The sequence below is a fragment of the Salvelinus alpinus genome, chromosome 13, assembly GCF_045679555.1.
Source record: "Salvelinus alpinus chromosome 13, SLU_Salpinus.1, whole genome shotgun sequence".
Classification (NCBI taxonomy): Eukaryota; Metazoa; Chordata; class Actinopteri; order Salmoniformes; family Salmonidae; genus Salvelinus; species Salvelinus alpinus.
The window spans coordinates 44,237,408-44,256,894 of NC_092098.1; the positions used below are offsets into that span (position 1 = coordinate 44,237,408).

The 19,487-nt window shown below is 41.3% G+C and overlaps 1 protein-coding gene across 4 annotated transcripts in view; it reads left to right on the top strand.

Annotated features, from left to right (window-relative positions):
* Positions 1-5,604: 5,604 nt before the first annotated feature.
* Positions 5,605-19,487, top strand: part of jakmip2 (janus kinase and microtubule interacting protein 2) — a 42,030-nt gene continuing 28,147 nt past the window's right edge. For 2 of the 4 annotated variants that reach the window (XM_071339498.1, XM_071339502.1), the window contains exon 1: positions 5,607-5,964. The gene's annotated coding sequence lies outside the window, so the exon portion shown is untranslated. Of the gene's footprint in view, positions 5,965-19,487 lie in introns of all 4 variants that reach the window. The other 2 variants (XM_071339499.1, XM_071339500.1) reach the window with 2 other exon arrangements.

The window sequence follows — 19,487 nt, forward strand, 5'->3', positions numbered from 1 at the left end:
ATGGTTCAAGCTAGGCCCCTTGGTTCCAGTGAAGGGAAATTAACGCTACAGTGGTAAGCTTTTGGTTTTATTAATTTATTGCCACCGGGGCCCGCCAGTGTAACTGCTGAGCTGCTTGCTGACCTTACACTGTACTGCATGATTGTAGCAGGTTTATTAAGGTGTTAATTCTATTAGCTATATTGACTTTGACATTAGCTAAGGTGTCCACATACGTTTGATCATGTAGTGTATGTTGCTGATACCAATCAATCAATCAATCAATCAAATGTATTTTTAAAGCCATTCTTACATCAGCTGATGTCACAAAGTGCTGTACAAAAACACAGCCTAAAACCCCAAACAGCAAGCAATTCAGGTGTAGAAGCACAGTGGCTAGGAAAAACTAGCCAAGTAGAGAGAGAGAGCATACTTAAATTCACACAGGACACCGGATAAGACAGGAGAAATAGTCCAGATATAACAGACTGACCCTAGCCCTCCGACACAAACTACTGCAGCATAAATACTGGAGGCTGAGACAGGAGGGGTCAGGAGACACTGTGGCCCCATCCGATGATACCCCCGGACAGGGCCAAACAGGAAGGATATAACCCCACCCACTCTGCCAAAGCACAGCCCCCACACCACTAGAGGGATATCTTCAACCACCAACTTACCATCCTGAGACAAGGCCGAGTATAGCCCACAAAGATCTCCGCCACGGCACAACCCACGGGGGGGCGCCAACCCGTACAGGAAGATCACGTCAGTGACTCAACGCACTCAAGTGACGCACCCCTCCTAGGGACGGCATGGAAGAGCACCAGTGTAATTGTGTGCGCGTGTGAGCATTTCAAATTAGTGTTCAGATATTTTTACAGTCACCATCATTTTTTGTCACCTGACGTCCCCATAGAATTTAGTACAGCCATGGTGTTATGGAGCTATCTCGGAAGAGCTGTACGTCTATAAAGAGTGTGTCCACAACTCTGTAATTGTTTTAAAGTCACCATTGGCGTCATGGTGAAATCCCTGAGTTGTTTCCTTCCTCTCCGGCAACTGAGTTAAGGACACCTGTATCTTTGTAGTGACTGGGTGAATTGATACACTATCCAAAGTGTTATTAATATCTTCACCATGCGCAAATGGATATTCAATGTCTGGTTTTTCATTTTTTTTACTCACCTACCAATTGGTGCCCTTCTTTGCAAGGCATTGGAAAACCTCCCTGGTGTTTGTGGTTGAATCTGTGTTTGAAATTCACTGCTCGACCTTACAGATAATTGTATGTGTGGCGTACAGAGATGAGGCAGTCATTAAAAAAAATATTTTATTTAACACTATTAGTGCACACAGAGTGAGTCAAGGCAACTTAATATGACTTGTTAAGCACATTTTTATTCCTGAACGTATTCAGGCTTTGTCACGATCGTCGTAATAATTATCGGACCAAGGCGCAGAGGATGTTGAGTTCCACATAATTTATTATAAAGTGAAACTTAGCAAAACAAAACAATTAACAACGAACCGTGACTACAGAGGTGCTACGTGCACTAACTCAAAACAATATCCCATAAAACACAGGTGGGAAAAATGCTACTTAAATATGATCACCAATTAGAGACAACGATAACCAGCTGCCTCTAATTGGGAACCATATCAAGCACACCAACCTAGAAATATGAAAACTAGAATACCCACATAGAAATAATAAACTAGAATACCCACATAGAAATAATAAACTAGAATACAACAGACATACATATACTAAATCACCCCCTAGTCACGCCCTGACCTACTATACCATAGAAAATAAGGGCTCTCTATGGTCAGGACGTGACAGTACCCACCCCCCCCCCAAGGTGCGGACTCCGGCCGCAAAACCTGAAACCAAAAGGGAGGGTTAGTGGGGGTGTCTAGTGTCGGCTCTGGTGCGGGACGAAGAACCCGCTCAGCTCGCGGATCCACCCTCTTTGGTGGCGGCTCTGGTGCGGGCTGAAGAACACACTCATCCTGTGGATCCAGCCATGGACCCGGGCTGAACACTGTGCCTGGACTGGACCTCGGTATCAAGGAAGGCTCCTGCCATGGAGCGGGACTGGACACCAGATCTGGACTGGACATCAGTGCAGAGGAAGGCTCCTGCCATGGAGCAGGACTGGACGCCGTATCTGGACTGAGCACCGGCGCAGGAGAAGGCTCCGGCCATGGAGCTGGACCGGACGCCGTGCCTGGACATCGGCGCAGGGGAAGGCTCCGGCCATGGAGCTGGATGTTCCGGACCGTGGACCGTCTCAGGAGGTTCCGAACCGTCTCAGGAGGTTCCGGACCGGGGACCGTCGCCTGAAGCTCCGGACCGGGGAGGCGCACTGGAGGCCTGATGCGTGGGGCCGGCACAGGTGGCACCGGAATGGTGACACCCACCTCAGGGAGAGTGCGAGGAGCAGGCACAGGACGCACTGGACTGGGAAGGCGCACTTCAGGGAGAGTGCGAGGAATAGGCACAGGACATACCTGCCTAGGACGGCGCACTTGAGGGAGAGTGCGAGGAGCAGACACAGGACGTACCGGACTGGAGAGGTGCACTTGAGGCCAGAAGCGTGGAACCGGCACAGGTTGCACCAGACTGCTAACCGGATCCTCTGGTCGGATGTTGAGCAGAACACACACTTGCACAACATCTCTCTCATTTCACTCTCTCCCAACTTCGCCATTGCCTCCCTGACAGTCTCTGGCTCGTCCCTCTGCTCAGCCGCCAGCTCCATGTGCCCCTCCCCCCCAAAAAACTTGGGGTTGTCCTTGGGCTTTCTGTAGCCGCGAACCATGTCGTCATCACTGTCCTCCATAATCTCCTTCCGTCTGTCGCCAAGGAAGGGTTTCGCATCTCCCCATCACATGTCCAGAAATCCTTCCCTCTTTGGGCACGCTGCTTGGTCCTGGTTTGATGGGATATTCTGTCATGTTCGCTGGAATAATTATCGGACCAAGCTGCAGTGCGATATGGTTTCCACATATTTTAATAATAAAGTGAAACTTAGCAAAGACAAAAACAATAAACTAACAACGAACCGTGACTACAGAGCAATATCCCATAAAACACAGGTGGAAAAAAATGCTACTTAAATATGATCCCCAATTAGAGACAACGATAGCCAGCTGCCTCTAATTAGGAATCATACCAAACACCAACATAGAAAAACGAAACTAGAACCCCACATAGAAAATAATAACTAGAAAACCCCCCAGTCACACCCTGACCTACTCTACCATAGAAAATAAGGGCTCTCTATGGTCAGGACGTGACAGGCTTGCCATAACAAAGGGGTTGAATACTTATTGACTGAAGACATTTCATTTTTTATTAATTGGTAAAAATTTGGAAAAACATAATTCCACTTTGACATTATGGGGAATTGTGTGTAGGCCAGTGAAAAATTCAGGCTTTAACACAAGTAAATGTGGAAAAAGTCAAGGGCTGTGAATACTTTCTGAAGGCACTGTATGTAGCTGCAGTCCCGGAAATCCACTCCAAACCCCAAGAAACCCACAAATGAGGACAAACTTTTGCACCAGGGTGGGAATCAGTTTATGGATCACTTGCATGGTGGGTTCAGTTGTTTTATTAGTAACATTGTTTTACATCATCACATTTATGTGTTCCATTTGCTCTTTTTTTGGGGCTCTTCTTGATATAATATATGCATTTGTACATCTAATCTTGTGTTTGTTTATTCACTTATCATAGGAGGCAAAGGCCCTTGAAGCAACATACACAATGTCAATTGAAAAATGTTATAATTGAGAATTAATTAAAGCAAATGTAGACAATTATTTTATGCAGGACACAAAAAGGGAAGAGTATAAACTAAGTGTGTATTGTCATGAAAATTGTACCTGTAACCCCCCTCTCAACAAAAGAAAAATGGCAAAGGAAATAAAAACTTAAAGGTGGGGGGAGGGGCATCCTGTCTATAACACAGGGAATATATATTATAGTAGGCTATATACATGCACATAGAACCCAATATTTGTAATTGGGTTCCCGCTCATACACACAACATTATAGCCTAAACATCAGCTGCTCAGCAGGACCTTGATAGGCAGATGACTTGGGTGTTTCAGGATTGGATCAAAAGCCTGCACTCCCAGTAGCTCTCCAGATGGAGGATTGACCACGTGTTTTATGCAGTAGCCTAACAGTGCAGTTATTTTACTTTGTAGGGGGTTAAGTGCCTTGATCGAGGGCACAATGGCAGGAGATAGTAGACCAGCAGCCTTCTCGCATCAATACCACATTTATCCGGGCATTTTCATGTAGGCTACATAGAGACACCACCAATTATTGGTCATGGAAATTTGTTTAAAAGTCAGGGGAAGTCATGGAAAAGTCATGAAATTCCATCAGTCAAAATGTGTATGAACCATTAACAGTGAATAATAAGAAGTCTCTATAGCATAATGTCATTTGGAACATAGTCTAATGGACTGACTTGAAAAAAGACTCCTGTGCCTCTTTCATCCCAAATCAAGCACTGGTAATATGTGAAATTTCAGATTTCCTGCAGCCTAATTGGAGTGGACTATTAGCTGTTCAGAAAGCTGCCATGGGGTGGCAGTCCGTTGTCATTGGGGGTCTGTTGAACTCTCCCTCTAGTGTTACAGTCACTGACGAATCAACCCATATCCTCATTATTACAGATGCTGATTGGTGGTATTGACAGTGCTTTACTATGTTTACATTTTTTTGACATATTTACATTTTTCAACACTGTTTACACATCATTTCAAATAAATAACTGAATAAAATGACAAAAAAGAAGGAACCAGCACACTGCTCTTAATAGTATCACTGCTCTTTTATAAGCTTTACGTATCGGCATCACAGCCTTCGTCAGAACTTGAAAAGCAGTGATACTATCAAGTTCCTATTTTTCTCATTTTATTCAACTGTTACCATGCACCTGCAAAAAAGATAGCTCAGATGTGCGAGTGCCTGTTGAATTAAATAACTGAACCAACGTGGAATAGACGTTGAATTGATGTCTGTGCCCAGTGGGATGTTGAGGAGCATGCAGTACTGTAGGCTACATCTGTGTCTTGACTAGGCCACATAACCCATCACGACTTCTTGTGAATCATTACTAAATCAATGTCATATTTAGTTCATCATTGTAGGGGAAAACTCTCACATGTTCCCAGAATTATGTTTTTAGCAGAATAGCAGCATACCACCCACTGGGCACAGACTTCAATTCAATGTCTGTTCCACCTTGGTTCAACAATGACGTGGAAACAACTTTGATTCAAACAGTGTGTACCCAGTGGGCATCTACATGTAACTATGACACTGATTGATTTATGTTGTTACATTTTTTAAAGTAACTTTTAGCCACTTTTAGCATATTATATTTTACAGGTAGGTGGGATATTTATTTTGTGTGGCCAAGCAGGCCTACTAGGCTATCTATGTAGTGAACGGAAGGCTGTGTCTTCATCCTCAATAAATGGCCTAGCCTTGCCATTTATATTGTTTATTTGCCTAACGCCCTATCTGAAAGCGACAGTGATGGCTGACTCCACTGCGACGAAAGAGCTTCTGGCTGCTTGTCATCCTTTTGTCTATGAGCGGTTGACACCGTTCCCGTGAACGGGGGATAGAGAGGAGGTAAAGAAGAAAGAAACTGAGACTAGGTCCGTGTATATCTTCTGTACAAGCCTTCTCTTCGGGTATGGCAAGTCTCGTACAGAACCCACAGAACGGGGGTTTATAGATGGTGGAGTTACAGACTCTGCAGTTCCCGGGTGCTGAAGTCGGGGAGCTCGTTCTCGCTGCACTGGAAGGAGGGCGGGGTCTCGTAGCATCATCGCTCTCGATTCATTGTAAGGCTGCTGATGCTGATCAGTAGCGGAGAAAAAACCAAGGGCCATGGGGACGGGTATAAAAACCTTAGGCCTTAATACATTGTGGAGATTAATTACACGGTAAGAACGCTTAGTTTCTATTGAAATGTTAAGTTGTTATTTTAAATGTTGGACCAGCTATAAATAAGAGAGAGCGATAGGAGAGAGATATGTTTTTACAGCAGGTTGATAGGAATTCTCAGGAAGAGCAAGCGTCATATTTGTGTTATTACTGTCGTTATATTCAAGCGTCTGTCAGGATATTGCATTGCGTCAATGTATTATTAGGCATATGTCATCGTATGCATTTCACAATGAATGTATTGGATAATTGTTAAGTATTTAAACGTATCTGTCGGAAGCACTGAGGTTTGTGACGGTCGGAAAGAACTGTATGGTCGGGAAGTAACAATCTTGGCCTGTGCATTAGGACGCATACAGATGCAGCCCTTCAAATATTACGAGGAAATTGCTGCTGGCTGGCATGTTATGGTCAGGGCCATTTTAAACGATGAATTTAGACGATGCGTCTGCAACACCTGTCTTTCTGTTAGTTACTGTAACTGATATCTGCCAATGGACATATGTTGAATAAATCCTCATCGGTTGTTGAAAAACCAGCTGTGAATTGCTATTTTTCACTAGCAATAGCATATTGCTAACACTTAGTGCTGTTGTCGCCATCATTTACCTGTCCCGGGCCATCTGGTATGCTTATTGTTGTGTTTGATATTCATAGGCCAGCACATAGGCCCATATTCAACATAGTGTGTAATAGCCATAATAACAATTAGTTACCATAAAAAAACAAAAACTAACTGCAAAACTTAAACCAAATATTTTTCTTGCTTATTTCTCTAATCTGAATGAAGACGTTTATAATAACTATGTCAACTATTTACACACAACACACCAATATGACAAGGTAGGCCTACCAGAGGGCATGCATGGAGGCCTAGATGTATTATTACAAACCATCAATTGGGTTATTGGCAGGTAGACTAGCGGTTAGAGAGGCGAGCCAGCAACTGGAGGGTTGCCATTTCGAATCCCGGGTCCGATGCAAAACATCTGTTGGGAAGTGAGCTTTCAACCAGAGGGGTGCTGGTATTAAATGCTAGATGCCATTGCCTGCACTTTAAAACATTTATTGAGATTCAGTCAAAATTAATCATTCTACTTGCCCATGTCAACTAAATTTGATGAGTTAACAAAATGTTTTAAGTTGAATTGACTTCAACTCACTCAAAATGTCAAAACGTATTAAATCAAGTTGATTTAGCAAAAAACGATGTGTTTTCTCAACTTAGAAATTCACAACAATAAAGTCAGATCAACTGAAGCAACATATCAGTTGTGTTGACAAAGAAATCACTTTAGATAACTACAACATATCAAATTGTCTTAACTTATGAAATCAAGTTGAATCAGCTAAGATCTATATGGTTACTCAACTTAGAAATTCACAACCAAGACGTCAAACAAACTAAAGCAACTGAAAATTACTTCAATTTATTTTGGGGGTGAAACTCATTGGAATAATATCATGTGTTACAATCATACAGTTGACAGAGTTTAAAATATTAAGGCATCCAGGTTACAAACTTTGGGAAGTTAAAACAACTAAAAGCTTTGGTTTTCTGACTGTCAAATACTTGTCCTCTCCGTTTGGTAATTTGTCAAATTAACTTTTAACAAGGCACACCTGTTCATTGAAATGCATTCCAGGTGACTACCTCATGAAGCTGGTTGAGAGATGCCAAGAGTGTGCAAAGCTGTCATCAAGGCAAAGGGTGGCTACTTTGAAGAATCTAAAATCTAAAATATATTCTGATTTGTTTAACACTTTTTTTGGTTACTACGTGATTCCATATGTGTTATTTCATAGTTTTGATGTCTTCACTATTATTCTACAATGTAGAAAATAGTAAAAATAAAGAAAAACCCTGAAATGGGTAGGTCTGTCCAAACTTTTGACTGGTACTGTAAGTATTCAGACCCCTACTCAGTACTTTGTTGAAGCACCTTTGACGGCGATTACAGCCTCGAGTCTTCTTGGGTATGACACTACAAGCTTGGCACACCTGTATTTGGGGAGTTTCTCCCATTCTTCTCTGCAGATCCTCTCAAGCTCAGTCAGGTTGAATGGGGAGCGTTGCGACACAGCTATTTTCAGGTCTCTCCAGAGATGTTCGATTGGGTTCAAGTCCGGGCTCTGGCTGGGCCACTCAAGGACATTCAGAGACTTTTCCTGAAGCCACTCCTGCATTGTCTTGGCTATGTGCTTAAGGTCATTCTCCGGTTGGAGGTGAAACTTTGCCCCAGTCTGAGGTCCTGAGCGCTCTGGAGCAGGTTTTCATCAAGGATAGCTCTGTACTTTGCACTGTTCAACTTTCCCTTGATCTTGACTAGTCTCCCAGTCCCTGCTGTTGAAAAACATCCCCACAGCATGATGGGGATTGTGCTTCGACACAATTCCTTCAACCTAATGGCTTGGTTTTTGCTATTTATTTTATTAATTTTTTTATTTAACCTTTATTTAACCAGGTAGGCCAGTTGAGAACAAGTTCTCATTTACAACTGCGACCTGGCCAAGATAAAGCATAGCAGTGCGACAAAAACAACAACACGGAGTTACACATAAACAAACCTAGTCAATAGCACAAAAGAAAAGAAAAATAGAAAGATCTATGTACAGTCAGGAAGGATAACGTTCACTGCCATGCAGAGTGATTAAACCTCAGGTCCTCTGGCATAGCCAGCACTGGAATCAGGTCCTCTGGCATAGCCAGCACTGGAATCAGGTCCTCTGGCATAGCCAGCACTGGAATCAGATCCTCTGGCATAGCCAGCACTGGAATCAGATCCTCTGGCATAGCCAGCACTGGAATCAGGTCCTCTGGCATAGCCAGCACTGGAATCAGGTCCTCTGGCATAGCCAGCACTGGAATCAGATCCTCTGGCATAGCCAGCACTGGAATCAGGTCCTCTGGCATAGCCAGCACTGGAATCAGGTCCTCTGGCATAGCCAGCACTGGAATCAGGTCCTCTGGCATAGCCAGCACTGGAATCAGATCCTCTGGCATAGCCAGCACTGGAATCAGATCCTCTGGCATAGCCAGCACTGGAATCAGGTCCTCTGGCATAGCCAGCACTGGAATCAGGTCCTCTGGCATAGCCAGCACTGGAATCAGGTCCTCTGGCATAGCCAGCACTGGAATCAGATCCTCTGGCATAGCCAGCACTGGAATCAGAGGTCCCATCCCAAATGGCACCCTATTCCCTATAAAGTGCACTACTTTTGACCAGGGCTCATGGGGAATAGGATGCTAGTGCCATTTGGGACGCAGAGAGTGGCCCACTGCACCATCTACAAAGATTGCATAACCCTGATTCTCTTAAGAAATGTGATGCAAAATGTTGTATTCCCTCCCTGTCTGGAAATTACATGGGCATAGCACGACAGGGGCAATTTGGAACAAACCAAAATCCGAGCTGTCTAGGCCTGGCATTAGGAGTGAATTACATTCCAGCAACATGCAATCTGAAAAAGTTATGCATTGGTAAATACAGCGAACCTTGCAAAACAAGCTGGAATTGAATATGTTGTATGATATGAATTGTATGTGAGTAACTTGGTTATAATAATATGATGTGTGGACAATGTGGACTATGTAGCATGTATATTTTTTATTACTTGTCGTTGTTTATGCCAGAATGGCAATTAAGTAGTTGTATTTGTTTTGAGCGGAAGATGAAATTGGACATGTGCCAAAGCCTTGCGAATAGACAGAAAGACATTTGTAGCAATTTGCTAAACGGAAGTCCTGAGGCTAGGAGTAGCATTTACTAATTATTGCCACAAATGAAGTGGCATCAAACAGCATTGGTGCTTAGAAATCTACCATAAACAAACATGACATTAGTACCCAACACAATGTAACACACTGGCAACAATTTCCACTAGAGATGGAAATCAGTAAAAGGGCATGCTAACACAGAACATCTTTCTTTATGACTGGCGGGCAGCGGCTAAGCAGCGTCTGGAGAATCCGGTAGCAACACAGGTTTGATGTCTCCGTGGAGACTATAAAGTGGGCCATGATGCCAGTGTGCTTTGTGTGCCCCCTCTACTTCAACAGCATAGGAATCCATGCATCAGAGCGGCTGGGAAACGGGCCACTCTGGTCGCGGGAACCTCACTGCCTTCTCCACTTTCTCAGTGTCCATTAGCCTTGGGGAAGCATTACCTACTGTGGGAAGCATTGGAGTCAACATTGGCCAGCATCCCTGTGGAATGCTTTAAACACCTAGGAGAGTCCATTCTCCGGCGAATTGAGGCTGTTCAGAGTGCAAAAGAGGGTGCAACTCAATATTAGGAAGGTGTTCCTAATGTTTTGTATACTCAATGTATAAGAGTTATACTGTGTGTGTCCCAATAATATCTAATTTCTCCTGAAGTGTGCACTCATTCACTTCTTTCCACAAATCTAAAAACTTTGGTTTGGTGGAGGCATGGGCAGGTGGGAGTTTCCACTGTATTTATTTTACCAGTCATTCCTTTTAAGTCAGAGAGGAAATGTGAACAAGTGCACACTTTGGGAGGAAGGATAAATAATTGGGACAAACCCCATGTATATGAAAAAAAAGCCATTGGATTATGTCCCAGCACCAAAAGTGGAACGGGTCAATAATCATATTTATATGTAGCCTACAGCTTAATTTTACCCCGCCCCTGGTTCTGGCCGATTGCAGTCTACCGCAGCATCCCTCTAACATGGGCAGTTTCTGGGTTAATACCGCATTAGTGCTCATGTATAGTGTAGTGTAACAGGAGAGACAGCTGTGTCCAGTTGTAGTCTGCTAGTGCATGGGTTGTAGTAGTACCTACCATCATCCCAACATGTGCCAGGTCTTGGTCACAGCATGGACCAGTCCATGGGGAATATTTATGGTTTAACAACTATATAGATTGATTTCTATGAGGTCCACTAAAAATAATGTTGAACGTCCAATCTCTCAGTACAATTTGAAGCCAGTGGCCTTTATTCTGACTCTGGTGCAGGGAAAACGTTGAATACAACCTTGGCAACAAAAAAAGGCTGACTAAATAGTTGGTTGAAGTTATTAACTAGCAATTTCCATAGACAGCTTCTTGCCAGCTAAATTCCAGGACCAAAGTCATATGAACTGCTATCAATCCCTTGAAATGATATCAACAATAAGTAATGATGTATGTATGAATGTTCTTTAATTAAGTATGAAAGATGAACTCAGTTTAAATGAATAAATATAAATAGGCTTCTAGGAACATTATATTATGTTCAACATCTACAGTGATTCACCTGAAAATGTACTTGACCAGTACTGGTTCCTGTAATCATTCAAATACTTTAACGGGACAAATAATGTTATTATATTATATCTTCAGGTTGGTGAGACAAAAGGTGTATTCTAAGAAATAATAATAGCTTTGCAGTACAGGACAATTGCAGTATATATAATCTACTCTTCAGCATGCCAGTCATTTTCCAATACCATAAAGGAAATCTTGTACAATTGTATTTGATACCTAGGGCAAGTTGAGGCTTAGGCCTTATTATCATGTCTCATCCTCAGTTCATCCATAGTGAAGAGGGCTTCCACTGTGGCGTATTTAACAGTGGTACTGTACAGCTCATTGTTGTGTTGGCGAGAACAGGACAACTCTGATGCCATAACTCCTCCTTCCAGATGAATTATTAAGGCTATCCTCCACACAACTGGGTTTGTAAGGCAGGGAGGGAGGGAGGAAAGAGGGAAAGAGGTAGGAGGGCTGGGAGACAGGGAGAGAGGGATAAGAACTGAGAGGGCGGGAGGGAAGTAAGAGTACTGGGAGGCAGGAAGGGAGGTAGGAGGACTGGGAGGCAAGTAGAGAGAGACAGGAGGAAGGGGGTACATTTGGAGCAGTGGACAGGCTGAAAGATATACTGTACCTGCTCAGTGTGTGTACTAAAAGTTAAAAACTGTGTTTTGACGTAAGGGTTGTTTTTTTTTACACAGGATGGGCAGTTTCATATGAGGTGTTGCTGTTATGTTTGTTGAAGGTTTCTGTAATCTCTGACCTTCTGTAGATTACACAATGCTGCCTGTTGTTACATAGCCCGGTAGTGTTACCAAAGAGCCTGGATGTCATCCAAACAAAACAGCACAGCTAAACAAAACACTCTAATAACAAATGATTATTATTTTTATTTTTTTTCTTCCCAATTTCGTGGTATCCAATTGTTAGTAGTTACTATCTTGTCTCATCACTACAACTCCCGTACGGGCTCGGGAGAGACGAAGGTCGAAAGCCATGCGTCCTCCGAAACACAACCCAACCAAGCCGCACTGCTTCTTAACACAGCACGCATCCAACCCGGAAGCCAGCCGCACCAATGTGTCGGAGGAAACACCATGCACCTGGCGACCTGGTTAGCATGCACTGTGCCCGGCCCGCCACAGGAGTCGCTAGTGCACGATGAGACAAGGATATCCCTACCGGCCAAACCCTAGACCACTGCGCCACCCGGGAGGCCTAATAACAAATGATGTTACACAAAACACTCTAATAACACTACCATTGCCACAATGACATAATAGGTAGACCTAAACAAAGTAAACTTTTGCCCTGTACTGTATACAATTTTGGTCTGTCAAACAATAAAAACAAATTATCGAGTTAATTGCAGGATTTGCTGTGATTAATCACGATTAATTCTGAATTTGCTCAAATTGAGCTGTAATTTACAAAAAATGATACAAAAAGCAACAAGAATATTGACATAATGGTTAGCAAAATCAGTAATGGATAGCAAAATCAGTAAATTATAGCAAAATCAGTAATGGATAGCAAAATCAGTAATGGATAGCAAAATCAGTAATGGATAGCAAAATCAGTAATGAATATCAAAATCAGTAATGGATAGCAAAATCAGTAATGGATAGCAAAATGGATAGTAAAATCAGTAATGGGTAGCAAAATCAGTAATGGATAGCAAAATCAGTAATGAATATCAAAATCAGTAATGGATAGCAAGATCAGTAAAGGATAGCAAAATGGATAGTAAAATCAGTAATGGATAGCAAAATGACTAGTAAAATCAGTAATGGATAGCAAAATTAGTAATGAATAGCAAAATAAGTAATGAATAGCAAAATCATTAATGGATAGCAAAATCAGTAATGGATAGCAAAATGGATAGCAAAATCAGTAATGGATAGCTAAATCAGGTAAAGCAAACTATCTTTAACCTCAATGTCAATTTTTGACATCGCATTGTTGTTTTTGGCCGTATAGATTATTTATTTTGGATGTTTTCAGTGAATTTTGAACGATTTCAGAGTTAATTGCAGGATTTGCTGTGATTAATCACGATTAATTCTGAATTTGCTCAAATTGAGCTGTAATTTACAAAAAACGATACAAAAAGCAACAAGAATATTGACATAATGGTTAGCAAAATCAGTAATGGATAGCAAAATCAGTAATGGATAGCAAAATCAGTAATGGATAGCAAAATCAGTAATGAATATCAAAATCAGTAATGGATAGCAAAATCAGTAAAGGATAGCAAAATGGATAGTAAAATCAGTAATGGATAGCAAAATGACTAGTAAAATCAGTAATGGATAGCAAAATCAGTAATGGATAGCAAAATCAGTAATGAATATCAAAATCAGTAATGGATAGCAAAATCAGTAAAGGATAGCAAAATGGATAGTAAAATCAGTAATGGATAGCAAAATGACTAATAAAATCAGTAATGGATAGCAAAATCAGTAATGGATATCAAAATCAGTAATGGATAGCAAAATCAGTAAAGGATAGCAAAATGGATAGTAAAATCAGTAATGGATAGCAAAATGACTAGTAAAATCAGTAATGGATAGCAAAATTAGTAATGAATAGCAAAATAAGTAATGAATAGCAAAATCATTAAATGGATAGCAAAATCAGTAATGGATAGCAAAATGGATAGGAAAATCAGTAATGGATAGCAAAATCAGTAATGAATAGCAAAATATTTAATGGATAGCAAAATCAGTAATGGATAGCAAAATGACTAGTAAAATCAGTAATGGATAGCAAAATTAGTAATGAATAGCAAAATAAGTAATGAATAGCAAAATCATTAATGGATAGCAAAATCAGTAATGGATAGCAAAATGGATAGGAAAATCAGTAATGGATAGCAAAATCAGTAATGAATAGCAAAATATTTAATGGATAGCAAAATCAGGAATGGATAGCAAAATCAGGTAAAGCAAACTATCTTTAACCTCAATGTCAATTTTTTGACATCGCATTGTTGTTTTTGGCCGTATAGATTATTTATTTTGGATGTTTTCAGTGAATTTTGAACGATTTCAGAGTTAATTGCAGGATTTGCTGTGATTAATCACGATTAATTCTGAATTTGCTCAAATTGAGCTGTAATTTACAAAAAACGATACAAAAAGCAACAAGAATATTGACATAATGGTTAGCAAAATCAGTAATGGATAGCAAAATCAGTAATGGATAGCAAAATCAGTAATGGATAGCAAAATCAGTAATGAATAGCAAAATATTTAATGGATAGCAAAATCAGTAATGGATAGCAAAATGACTAGTAAAATCAGTAATGGATAGCAAAATTAGTAATGAATAGCAAAATAAGTAATGAATAGCAAAATCATTAATGGATAGCAAAATCAGTAATGGATAGCAAAATGGATAGGAAAATCAGTAATGGATAGCAAAATCAGTAATGAATAGCAAAATATTTAATGGATAGCAAAATCAGTAATGGATAGCAAAATCAGGTAAAGCAAACTATCTTTAACCTCAATGTCAATTTTTTGACATCGCATTGTTGTTTTTGGCCGTATAGATTATTTATTTAGGATGTTTTCAGTGAATTTTGAACGATTTCAGACTAATCACGATGAAAAACTATTTTTGCACAAAAATTACAAAAACTGCACTTGAGTTAACTGCTCTTATAAAATTAGATTCCATTCTATTCTTCAAACCAGCGCTTATCAAATTGAATTGGTGCTTGATGTGTCGGTGTCTATTTCTAGTAAACACAAAGTGTTGATTCCTCTAGAGAGGTTCCAAACGAGGATACGGCAGACACTCAACATCTTTTAGTAAGGCCTGGTTGCCCTGTGCTACTGTGATCTGAGGGTCCTTTGAGTGGATTTAACCCCTCTACCCTCCCGTCCAATCCTAATGAGCTTTCCTTATCAAAGACTGCCATGAAAGCACTCCCCCCACCCCCTGCATGGGTTCATTTTACTTTTTGAGGAAGGGTGAGGAGGAGGACGAGGGTATTGGGATGGGGTGAAGGGGGGAGTGTCTGCCTGAGCCATGTTCCATATCTTCTGGTGCATAACAGACAGCAGCAGGCCCTCCGGGCACTGCCTGAAGAGCCTGGCCCTTACATCTCAATTGGCGTGACGACACGAAGGGGTACCTGTGCAAGCTCCAGAGGAGTATTACGGGATTTAGAGCATTTAGGACACCCCTGATCAAACCTCATGCTACTCCCACCACCACCACCACCACCACCACCACTGTTCTCATTACCACTTCACCATGTCACACACACACATTCTTAGGCGTACAAGCGAACGAACACAAGCACACACACCATGACCACCATCCCCATCATCACAACACATAACACCACAGGACCAGCTACACTGAAGGAATCTGTCAGATTCAAAGACGGCCAGTCCCAAGAGTTGAGCAGGCCTTTGACTAGCACAAATGTCTCTAGGATTTATATCCTCTTTCCTTAGTTTTTAGTGTTTGATTGTGGAATAGCTTAGGCTAACACATTTTCACACATTGTTGTGATATTGATTGTTACCTATAAATCGTTTTCAATTCAGTAGTCGATGTGACCAAAACCATGTTATTTAATTACACCAAATGTGTATTATGCAAATGTTATAAATGTTGATGTGTTAAATATAGTTAAATAAAGGTTAAATACAAAATAAATTATTTAAAATAAATGGTAAATCTGGAGTTTGTATAAGAGTGTCACTGAGGGCATTGAAGCCAGACAGCCCTTCACAGACAGTCATTTTCCAGCCACAGTACAATTGGACATTGTAGTGTCTGTCAGCATTCATTTCAATACCATTTCGTTGAGCGTCATTGCATTAGTTTTGCATTTCAGTATAGAATGAGACCAGTTCTCTGTGATTTTCCACTATCATGAGTTTGTTAGGTAGGAGAGGTCTGTTCAGTGTCTCTATGCTCTGTGAGTAACCTGTTCATCACTCATGTCCATTGCTTTCCTGCCCTCATCCAGAAGTGCTATGAAGAAACAGAGTGCCCATGAATCTATGGGTGCATTCTTAAATTCACTCTGGCTATCTACTCTGATTTCAGAGTATTTTTGTCTGAGTGTGCCAGAGCACAGAATAACTGATGAATTTACGAACGCGCCCATTGAATATGACCGGTGTCATATTCAACAGCAAAAAACTAGCAAAAAATAAAAAAACGTAATTAAATCCTTGCCAGCAGCACAGTTACAATCACCAACGCTCTAGACAACATGAAAACAGCCTAACCACCCCTGCTAGGGTGAGTAAAATGGTCAGCGTGAGATGCTCTCTCATTTGTATCTGGAAGTAGATAGCAAGCTAGCCAACTTTAGCCAGTTATTTTGGGTGCTTGACTGCCGTTGTGATGTCAGAATTCTCGGATCAACCCTACTCCTTGGCCAGAGCGTCCAGTGTGCGCTCTAAACGATCCAAGAGCCAAATGCTCTGAATTTACTTATTCACTCCAGAGGGAATTTCCGGACATGCCCCCCCCACATTTTTGTCTGAGCAGTCTTGTAGGCTATTTGGAGTGTTTATCTGTCTGTCCCCCCCACTGCTAAAACCAAAGCTGCACCCCTGATGTATACCACATTGTATTCAGAATTAAGATTTCTTAATGTTTTCAGACACAACAGCTAGGATGACTCCCCTCATGCAATTAGGTTGCATTAGACCTTTTGCCGTTCTGATGTGGCATGGACCAACAGTTATCCCAGCCATGTCTTCATTTGTCTTGTAGGATCAAATGGTCCAGACCAGAAAGAGCCATACCAGACTAACTTGCTATGAGAAAGGTCATAAAGACTCCAGAGGGTCGTTTATGTTGCTTTTCTTTTGAATGGTGGATGAGCCGTATTCTGTTGCGATTTCGTCTGCATATTCACACTCTGCCAAAAAAGATATGAACTGTAGCCTATTTCTAAAAAGCAGCCATGGTCCATGGACAGCGACCACAAGCAACACTGAAGCAACACTTTAAGTGAAAGCACTTAAAAAGCCTAGTGACTGATAAGCGCAGGTGGATGAAGCATGACTCTACTATCTTCATCTGAAATCTTAGTGTGATGTTTTAATCATCGTTATATGTCACCCTGCCTCTGATAATGAGGATCTTTTATTCAAGGAAGCTATAGCAGTGTGTGTGAACAGTGGCTGAAATTACAGAGCATGGGTTCTACAGTCTTCGTAAGAGACTGCTGCTAAGTTCGGGGCCGTGGTCTAGTGGTAACATTTGTGACTCCCCGTTGGAGAGTGGGATTCAATCACTGTGTCTCTTCACCTCTCTCTCACTATTTCTAATCTGTCAATAAAGCGTCCCAAAAAATATGAGAGGGATTCTCCACTTCCTTAACAAAGAGAGACTGCTGCTAGTGAGTCAGAGGCTGTCTTTAATATTTCTCCTGATGTGGGGGAGGTTCTTCTGTCTTCTCTCCTTGGCTTGATGTGCGTAGGAGATAGCTGTAGTTCACAAACATGTTGCTAGGTTACGCCTGGCCATTCTTTCAATGGATGCCCAGGACTGCCTCCAAACTCCAACATCTCCCTCTGCCATGGTCTTTAGCCTCAGCCAATCATATCAGACCACTGGCATATCTCCTTATGCAAACACACAGCAGCACAATGCTGTGCCCCACTGTATTCTGCCCTTCCCCCTATACCCATAGGAAGATGTTTGGGGGTGGGGATGCTGCGATTATTTTTTTTGTCCGCGCTACAGACAGCTATATCGGTCCACTAGTACAGGATTAGTAAAGGCCCACTGCACTACTTTTGTGAAGAAAAAAACAAGATTATAATTTTTTAAATTATATAATGTCAAATTTTTCAGGGGGTGCTGTGGCTATGCCTCCCCACGCTCTACTCTAACACCCGCCAACAAAACCCTTTCTCTTACCTAACAACATGTATACAGTAATATGTGCACAGTACTTCAAATTGGGATGAGTAGGACATTAGTACAGTTAGAAAAACTGTTTGTTTCAGCAGTGATTGTTCATAACATTACCCTCTAAAGCTAATGAGGTGCTAACCTGTTGCACCCTCGACAACTACTGTGATTATTATTATTTGACCATGCTGGTCATTTATGAACATGTGAACATCTTGACCATGTTCTGTTATAATCTCCACCTGGCACAGCCAGAAGATGACTGGCCACCCCTCATAGCCTGGTTCCTCTCTAGGTTTTCCTAGCCACCGTGCTTCTACACCTGCATTGCTTGCTGTTTGGGGTTTTAGGCTGGGTTTCTGTACAGCACTTTGAGATATCAGCTGATGTAAGAAGGGCTATATAAATAAATACATTTGATTTGATTTGATTTGATGATACACTGCACATTTTTTTAGGCAATATTGCCCAAGCAATTTAGCTGGCAACTGAGTGGGGTATGAGACGCTGGAGCAATGATGAGCAATGAGCAACATATACAGTGGGGCAAAAAAGTATTTAGTCAGCCACCAATTGTGCAAGTTCTCCCACTTAAAAAGATGAGAGAGGCCTGTAATTTTCATCATAGGTACACTTCAACTATGACAGACAAAATGAGAGAAAAAAAATCCAGAAAATCACATTGTAGGAGTTTTAATGAATTTATTTACAAATTATGGTGGAAAATAAGTATTTGGTCAATAACAAAAGTTTCTCAATACTTTGTTATATACCCTTTGTTGGCAATGACAGAGGTCAAACGTTTTCTGTAAGTCTTCACAAGGTTTTCACACACTGTTGCTGGTATTTTGGCCCATTCCTCCATGCAGATCTCCTCTAGAGCAGTGATGTTTTGTGTGATCTGTTCTTGCAATTTGTCGATTTACATATGATCATTTTTCACAAAGTAGTTAGGATGTAATGATCTACTTTTTCAAAGTAACTTGAGTTAAGTGAACAATATATATATAAACTCAGCAAAAAAAGAAATGTCCCTTTTTCAGGACGCTGTCTTTCAAAGATAATTTGTAAAAATCCAAATAACTTCACAGATATTCATTGTAAGGGTTTAAACACTGTTTCCCATGCTTGTTCAATGAACCATAAACAATTAATGAACATGCACCATAAACAATTAATGAACAGCTTACAGACGGTAGGCAATTAAGGTCACAGTTATGAAAACTTAGGACACTAAAGAGGCCTTTCTACTGACTCTGAAAAACACCAAAAGAAAGATGCCCAGGATCTCTGCTCATCTGCGTGAACGTGCCTTAGGCATGCTGCAAGGAGGCATGAAGACTGCAGATGTGGCCAGGGCAAT